An 8,645-nucleotide genomic window follows, 5' to 3' on the forward strand; every position below is an offset into this window, starting at 1 on the left:
AAAAGAAAAAAAAAATTAATGAGGTGGCCCTAGTGGGTGGCCGGACGACCCCCATTGGGCCATGGGGGTGGTCTAGACAATCTCAATCTCCCATCAACATTGTAGAATAAAGAAATGCTACACTCCCAAATATTAAGATAGCATTGACAATCATAATTAAATTTTGAATAAATCACTATTAAATTTTGGATCCAATAATAATTCACTCTCAAGTGCTCAAGAAAGTTTCAAAAGTGTGTAGCATTTCTTTAATGAAATAATTACGTGATAAAATTATGGAATTAGCATTTCTCAATATAAAAATTAAAAAAGAGAAAGAAGGTCTTACCATACCCAGAAGGACCAATCAGGAAAAATAATATTCAGTGTGTCATCATCCCCACAGTACCGAAACACCGGTGGTGGGTCCGAGGCATTGGGTCGTTGATAGTCAGTTGTCTTAATGGATGGATATCCAAGCAATTAAACATCAGCTCCAAGTCAGGCACTTGACCCGGGTACCTCCGTAGTAACTGTAGAATTCCCCACAGCGTAAAAACGTCTCTAGTCTGATACGATCTATGACATTCCTCCACGTAAGCCCTGCCGTTGACTATAAGTCTGGATCACATTTGTCCATGATGAACGGCTCAGATTACTTAACAAAAATCCAACGGCTGAAGTGAAAACTCAACGGCGCAATTTATGCCTCGGTAAGCGGGAAGGTCAGCAACTCAAATAATTTCAAACATATCTCCTTACGCGATTTTGTGCTCCGTTGGATCAAGCATGTCTCTCATTACAGCCGTTGGATCAATATTTATGTCAAATGCATTTAATTCAGAAGATAAGGAATAAACAGCTAAGATTACAGTAGAGAAATCGAACAGCCGAGAGTCTACAACCGTTTGAATTTTACAACTTCAAATTAATTAATAATTTTTTTTGTTTTTTTTATCACGATCAGATTTCAATCTAACCGTCTAATCTAACAAAAAAATGTAATTAAGATTTGACCGTCCGTTCTATATATATATATATATATATATATATAATGGTCAGATTGAAATGATTTTGCTTAGACTCCAGTAATAGCGCCCAGCTTTCTCCACTGCTTTGGCCGTCTACTCTACCTCACAGTTCATTTTCCTCCCCGATCTTTTTGCTTTGTTGGTTTCTTCAAGGGTTTTTAAATCGGCTTTTTCCGAAGCAAATTTACGTTTTCACCGCTAGTCCAAGTTCTATACGTGTCATTACGCCTTCTTTCCCAGTGCCAACGAGTCTTGTAGACAACAAACGTTTTTCCTCCAGTTGACATGCGACGGTTGTGGTTCGAACGCGTCGGAGCGTGGATTGCGTGAATCTCACGCGCTTGTGTGTGAGCTTGCCACTGTTGTTTGTGATTTTTTTTGTTTACTTATGTTGTTCAGGCTTTTGAGTTGAGTACGGATAATTTTCGGTGTGAGGACTTATCTTTCACGGCTGGTTAAATAAAAAGTTTTGTTGTAGGGATATGATCTACCCATGTTTTATAACTGAGATATGCTATAGTGCAATAAAATAACTATTTTTTGCAATAAAAGTCCTAGGTGGTAAGAGGTAATAGGCTTATCAGTGGGTGGGGCCACAACAATTATAGATGGAGCCTATGATCTCTTGCCACCTAACACTTTATGGGCCAAAAATGATCATTTTATTGCATTATAGCATTTCTCTTTATAACTAGTCTACCAGGAGCAAATCTATGCCATAAATGAAGTTTGTACATGGGTTTAATAGGAGGTCATGGATACGATTTGATTGTTAGATCTTTCGATGTATCTACGACTTTGTAATAACATAGTTTTTGCCTATATTTTTAAAAGCTTCATGCTCTGTGATGTAAGAGCTTTATGCTCTTAATCTTTGATGGAAAGAAAAGAGCTATACCTAATATGGCCCCAAATAATGAATCCTAATAAAACAATTTACAAACAAAAATATATAAGACCTAATTGCCTTTAATATTCAATTAGATATTCAAACTTTATTTGAAATAGGGAAATTTTATTTTAGGAAAAGTTCACATACCCCTCTCAAAGTACCACCTAATTGTCAATGTCTCTCCAATGACGAAACTACCCTTGGTAAAAACAAAAAACACTAAAACTTCTAAAAAAACCTAAAACTAAATAAAATAAAATAAAGGTCAGCCAAATGAATTTTTTTTTTTTTTAAAAAAAAAATCATTTTTAGAAGAAAAAAATTAAAAAAATTAATATTTTTTTAATAAAATAGAAAATTTTCGTTTCCTTTTTCAAAATTTTTGTTTTATAATTTTTTTTTAAAATAAAAATTTACGTTTTAAAAAAATTAAAAAATTTTCGTTTAAAAAAATAAAAATTTTGGTTTTTTAAAACAAGATTAAATAAATTAAATAAAAATTTCCATTTTAAAAAATTCGTTTTAAAAAATAAATAAATAAATCGTTTTTTTAATTAAAAATTTTCCTTTTTTTTTAAATTAATTTTTTTAAAAAAATTTATAAGTGTATTTTTGTCTTATTGAAAAATATATAGGGCATTTTTATCTTTTTGCTATACTCATTGACAAGGTTTTGGTAGTTTGAAGGAGGACATTGTTGTAATTAAAAATTTGAGGAGAACATTGTTAATTAGATGATAGTTTGAGGGAGGTATGTGGATTTTACCCTTTTATTTATTAGCATTCCCACATTTTGTATTTGTGAAGATCCTTTAATAATACCTTAAATTTGTTTTTATTTTGGCTAACGCAAATTTTTAGGTTATTTAAACGTTAAGCAATTATTATGAACATTTAAGGATAATCAATGAAACTTTGGTAATCAAATCTTCAACTAGAATTTCAAATTTTATTTAAAAGAAGGAAATTTTAGTTTATTTGCATTCCCATATTTACATTTGTCAAGATCCTTTATAATTTTAAGATTATAATTTAATATCAAATAATATTTGAAGTCAATAATTCATTAAATTTTTATTTATTTATTCATTTGTGATTAAAGAGAATTGTTTTAAAAAACACTAGGCAAAACCCTAGCCTCTCTCTAGTCCCTCTCCGGTGAGACCCTAAGAGGGACTTTAATATTTGAAATCCACCCTTCCCCCTCCCCCTTTTCTGTTCTTTCTTTCATTTTCTGTGCTTTGATTTTGGAACCCAACAGCAGCGTCCAGATTCAGCAACAACAACAGTCGTTCCTTCCACCTCGTCTTTTGGCTTCTCCTCGAGCTTGAGTTTCGTCAATATTTTATTGAGAAACTTAGATCGGCTCCTTGTGTTGCCAATCTATTCTTTTGCAGCTGGCCTAAGCTCATATGCACCACTACACGCTTCTCTCTGGTGCCATTATGCCCTGTAGATACCAAACTTTTTCTCTTTTCTTTTTGGCATGCGCCAGATGTGGTTCATGCGAGCCGGAGTGTGGATCTCACGGGCTTTGCGTGTGAGCCTCATGCGCCGGTTTTCCTCTACCATTTTCTTGCTGGATCTCGCCATTGATGCTAGTTTTCTTTGTTTTGTTCTTGTTTTGTTGTGTTATCCTATCTAGGGGTGTAAACGAGCCGAGCTTGGGTGAGCTTTGCCTGTCCAAGCTCGGCTCTTATAAGTTTAAGACGAGCTCGAGCTCGAGCTGAGCTCAAACACGAGCCTAACAATTGTGTTCGAGCTCGACTCGCCAAGGAGCTACCCTTGCTCGAGCTCGGCTCGCCAAGGAGCTACCCTTGCTCGAACTCGGCTCGCCAGCTCACTTATTCAGCAAGCCGAGCCTAGAGTCGAGCCAAATTTAAACCTTTATTTTTCTATTATAAAATTTATATTTTAAGCCAACTTGCCCAAGCTACTAGATTAGGCAAGCTCCAACTAAGTGAGCCAAAAAGGCTCAACAAGTATTGTAAAGTGTGAAGATGGGACCCCTCACAAGCAATGCTTCACGTGAGCCAATGCTTTTGTTTTAATAATTATCTTCTTGTGAGGGGATGCCCTTTTATAGATAACTGAAGGTGGGATTTTTTGCTTCCTTTTCGATGTGGGACGGATGAGCTTCAATTATTTCACCTTTTTTCCCTTCTCATAAATTCTACTTCACAAGAATCACAACTCTCTCTCCCTCCGTGGACCCACTGGACCATGGCAATTGTAGATTGCTTATTTCTTTTACTTATTTCCTCTATTCCATCCATCCCAAGTGTTCTAATCTGCAATAAATCAAACAAAAGAATATATCTCAAAGAATATCTAGATATGAATTTGATTCAAGAAGGAAAATGGGAAGTGTGTAATGTGAAAAAAAAAAAAAACAAAAAATTGAGCCTTGGGGCTTTTCTTCTTCTTTTTTTCTTGTAGCAAAAATGAATTAATGTGAAAAAAATCAGAATGTTTGGTATGAAAAAGATTTTTTTTAAAAAAACATTGTTTTATAATGAGAGCCCACAAGTTTTTTTTACCAAACAGAGGCCACAAAGTCTTTTTTTTTTTTTTTTGTTCCTCCTCTTGTTGTTTGACAAATTAGAGCTTAGAAAAATTTGTCATTCATCTCATATAAACTAAGAATAATTCTAGAAGTATTTTTGTGTCTTTCTTGTTTCCCTTCAAAAACAATTGTATAGAATATATATTTGTAGTTACTTGATATTATGAAGAACAACAATAAACGTAATAATTATTTTTTAGATCATTATCATTATTTATATGAATATGATCATATGATTTAAATTCAAATTGTTAAGTTTTTACTTACCGTAAATTGTGATTATAATGTATAAATTATAAGAAACATATTAGTTACTTAATTATTAATCATTTAATCTAATAGTAATACTCAAACTCTAAGTAATAAATTCATATGATCTAATGGTCGTATATTCATACTTAAATTTTATGATCATATTATCTTACAATTAATATTAATATTATCTTAGATCTAAGATCATGTGATACATCATATATGTTTTATAAGAATAAAGTATATAATTATAATGTATTGATTAAATAACACAATAACTTATGCAGATATACCATATGATTATATAATGATTAATGATTATGTGATATATACGATTTCAATTTCCAAAGTATAAACTATCTAATTATAATATTTGTATTAAATGACACAATAACTTGTGCGGTTGTACTATATGATTATATCATATAATAAAATGATTAATGATAATATCATATATATATATATATATATATATATTTCTTATATGTTTTTATATTAATATATACATATATTATATATATAATATATATACACACATATACATAAATAACAAAAAAAAAAACAAAGGTATATAATATATTTGTTATTATTGAGTAAATGAGTAATGTTGATTATATATTGTTATTTGTTACTTAATAAAAAATATACGAGCCGAGCTTAATAAGCGAGTCGAGCCTTATACGAGCCGAGCTCACGAGCTGCTCACGAGTTAGCTGAGTCGAGCCGAGCTTGTTTCATTTAATATTCGAGCTAGGATTTGTGTTCATGAAGTGTTTCATTTAATATTCGAATCGAGCACGAGCCGAGCTTATGCGAGCCGAGCCCGAGCTTGCTCGCGAGACGCTTCGCTCACTTAACAGCCCTAATTCTATCCTTTGAGCTGAGGAGGAAGGACAAAGTTTTCCTCCAAACTGGGTTGGAGAAATTTCCTTCAACCTAATATATAAAAGTGACATGTAACCCATGAACATTTGAGATACACATGTTTTTTTAAGAACAGAGTTGGAATAAATTTTATTGAAAATTCATATGCATCTCACATGTTATTAAAAAAATGGACACATGTCACTTTTATAAACTATGTTGAAGGAAATTCCTTCAACTTAGTTTGAAGGAAAACTTTGTCTGAGGAGGAATAGTTTCAGTGTGAGGAGTTTGTCTCACGACCAGGTCAATAAAGCGTCTTTCTTTAGGGGTAAGACATACCCATGTATTCAGATTTAGTCTGCCTAGAGCAGATTTGTCCCTTAAATGACATGTGCACATGGGTTGGGTCGGAAGAGGTAGATACGTTTTTTATTGTTAAATTTTAAGTGTATCTATGATTTTATACTTTTCATAGCTTTGGCTATGTTTCTCTGTAAGAGCTTTATGATCTGGATCTCTTATTATGAAATGAAGAAGAAAGAATTTCCTAATATATATATATATATATATATATATATATTATTTTGGTTAATGCAACTTTCAACGGAATGTGTTTAATGCAATTCAAGAATCGACACTGTGTTCATATAAACCCCATAGGACCATACGTTCATATAATAATACAACACTGTGTTATATGATTTATATCATCACTATATGATATGAATATAATCATTATATCTAAGTATTATCATTAGATTAGATATGTATAAATCATGAATCCACGCCTTCTCTCTAAAATTATTCTCTCTTTTCATCTAAACAACACTAAGAAGAACTTCAAGAGGAGGGAAGATCTAAATCTAGATCTTGATCTAGATCTTTCCTCTTCTCCTTTAATGGTAGCAGTGCTCGGCGTCTTCTCTGTAGGCTCAACCAGTCTCCGTTTCTGGCGGGTTGCTTTAGATCTAGTTTGTAGATCTAGATTTAGATCCAGATCTACTATCTTCAACCTTAGATCTGATCGTTTTCTTCAGTTAAGGCGTGTCTTCCGAATGGATGTCTACGATGTCATGCTTCTCCACTGCTGCTTATGAGGGTTTTTATTTTTGTTTTTTGTTGTTGTTGTTTGTTAGTTGTTATTGTTGTTTTTATTTTATGGTCCTAGCCATTGGGCTGAGGACGTGAATAATGCTTCTGGCTTTCGAGTCTAGAGGGGAATGGTTTGGGTGTGAGTTTTTTGCACATATCTGAGAAATGGCTTCTTGTGCTTCCGGAAGGAGTCTGCGTTAGCATATCTGTTTTATAATCTGACGATCGGGTTGGGATATAGGATGTTTGATGTCATAGATTGATTTTTCATTGTAAGATTTGTTATGTTTTTCGATTTTTTGATGTGTAATCTTTTAGCTTCGGCTATGATCTTGCAGAACTGTATGTTCTGTGATTGTAAGAGCTTTTATGCTCTTGACCATTATTAATGAAATCTGATTGATTTTCCCTCAAAAAAAATAAAAAAAAAAAAAGATTTGTATAAATCATTAGATCATATGATCCAAGATCTACGATCTAAGATCTTATGGATTGTTAGACTATATGATCATAGATTCATATGATAATACTTAGATCGTATGATATGATCATATCATATTGATATTATGATTAAGTATATGAATGTCATCCAATGATACAAATATTATTGTTTCTAAGTATCATTAATAATGTTTAGATAATAATAATATTAAATTATACTTAGATAAATGCTAAACATTTCAAGTTTTTGTTCAAAAAGTTAGTTTTCAAATGATGTGTCACCATCCCATGAGTTGGTGACACATTTCCCAAAATAATAAATCTAATGGGATCGTAACACATTTAGAAACCAATTTTTGAGAAGAAAATTTGAGATGCGTAACACTCATTGTATTGGTATGGATTTGTATACTTATATGGCATTATGTACTAACTATAATTTATATTTGTTCTTTATATAATCTCATATGACTTATGACTATGAGATTATAATAAGTACGATCATCATGATTTATGAGTCATTGACTCATAATTATCATAATTCCTAAGTATGATGATATGATCAAACAGTAAATAATTATCATAATGATTCCTAAGGTTTTTTTTTTTTCTTTTTTCTTTTTTTTTGAAGTGATTTCTAAGTATCTAAAGATAATACGTTGATTTCTTTCAAAATAAAATAAAATAATGATAATACGTTGATTAAATGGCAGTGTGGCACAATAACTTATACCCTATGATTGTATCATACACTACAAAAATTGTATTTTTTCCTGACATGCAGTTTCTGACGTGTTAGGTGGTCTGGCACGTCAGTAAATTTTACTGACGTGTGTCAAGCGTTAAAATTTTGGGTGTTAGAAACGAAAATTTTCTGACGTGTCACTTTTAACACGTCAATAATTTTTGACATGTCAAAAAAATTTCCTAACGTGTCATTTTTTGACACGTCAAAAAATTACTGACATGTCAGAAATTGACACGTCAGAAAATTTTCTTACTCGTTAAAATTAACACGTAAGAAATTTTTAAAAATTTTTTTAAAAAAATAATTTCTTTTTTTAAAATTTTTTATGGAATTTTTTTTTTCAACTAAAAAAATTTATTAATTAAAATTATTTTTCAATTAAAATAATTTATTTTAAATTTTTTTTTTCACCGTTTCTCCAGCTCTCCCTGATCTCTTCTTTTCTCCATTTTCTCACTCTCGATCTCTCTCTTCTTTTCTCCAATTTCTTTTGATCTCAAGCTCTCCCTCTCTTCTTTTCTCCATTTTCTCACTCTCTCTCTCTTCTTTTCTCCAATTTCATTTGATCTCCGGCTCTCCCTCTCTTCTTTTCTCCAATTTCATTTGATCTCCGGCTCTCCCTCTCTTCTTTTCTCCATTAATTTTCAAAAAGTCAAACCCAAAAACCCAAATCAAAAAATCAACCTGAAAAATCAAAAATCCAAACGTCAAACCCAACAAATATTCAAAAATCCAAAAAATCTTCTTATCTTATCTTCTTCTTCTCTTCTCCTTTTT

The sequence above is a fragment of the Corylus avellana genome, chromosome ca5 (assembly GCF_901000735.1).
Source record: "Corylus avellana chromosome ca5, CavTom2PMs-1.0".
Classification (NCBI taxonomy): Eukaryota; Viridiplantae; Streptophyta; class Magnoliopsida; order Fagales; family Betulaceae; genus Corylus; species Corylus avellana.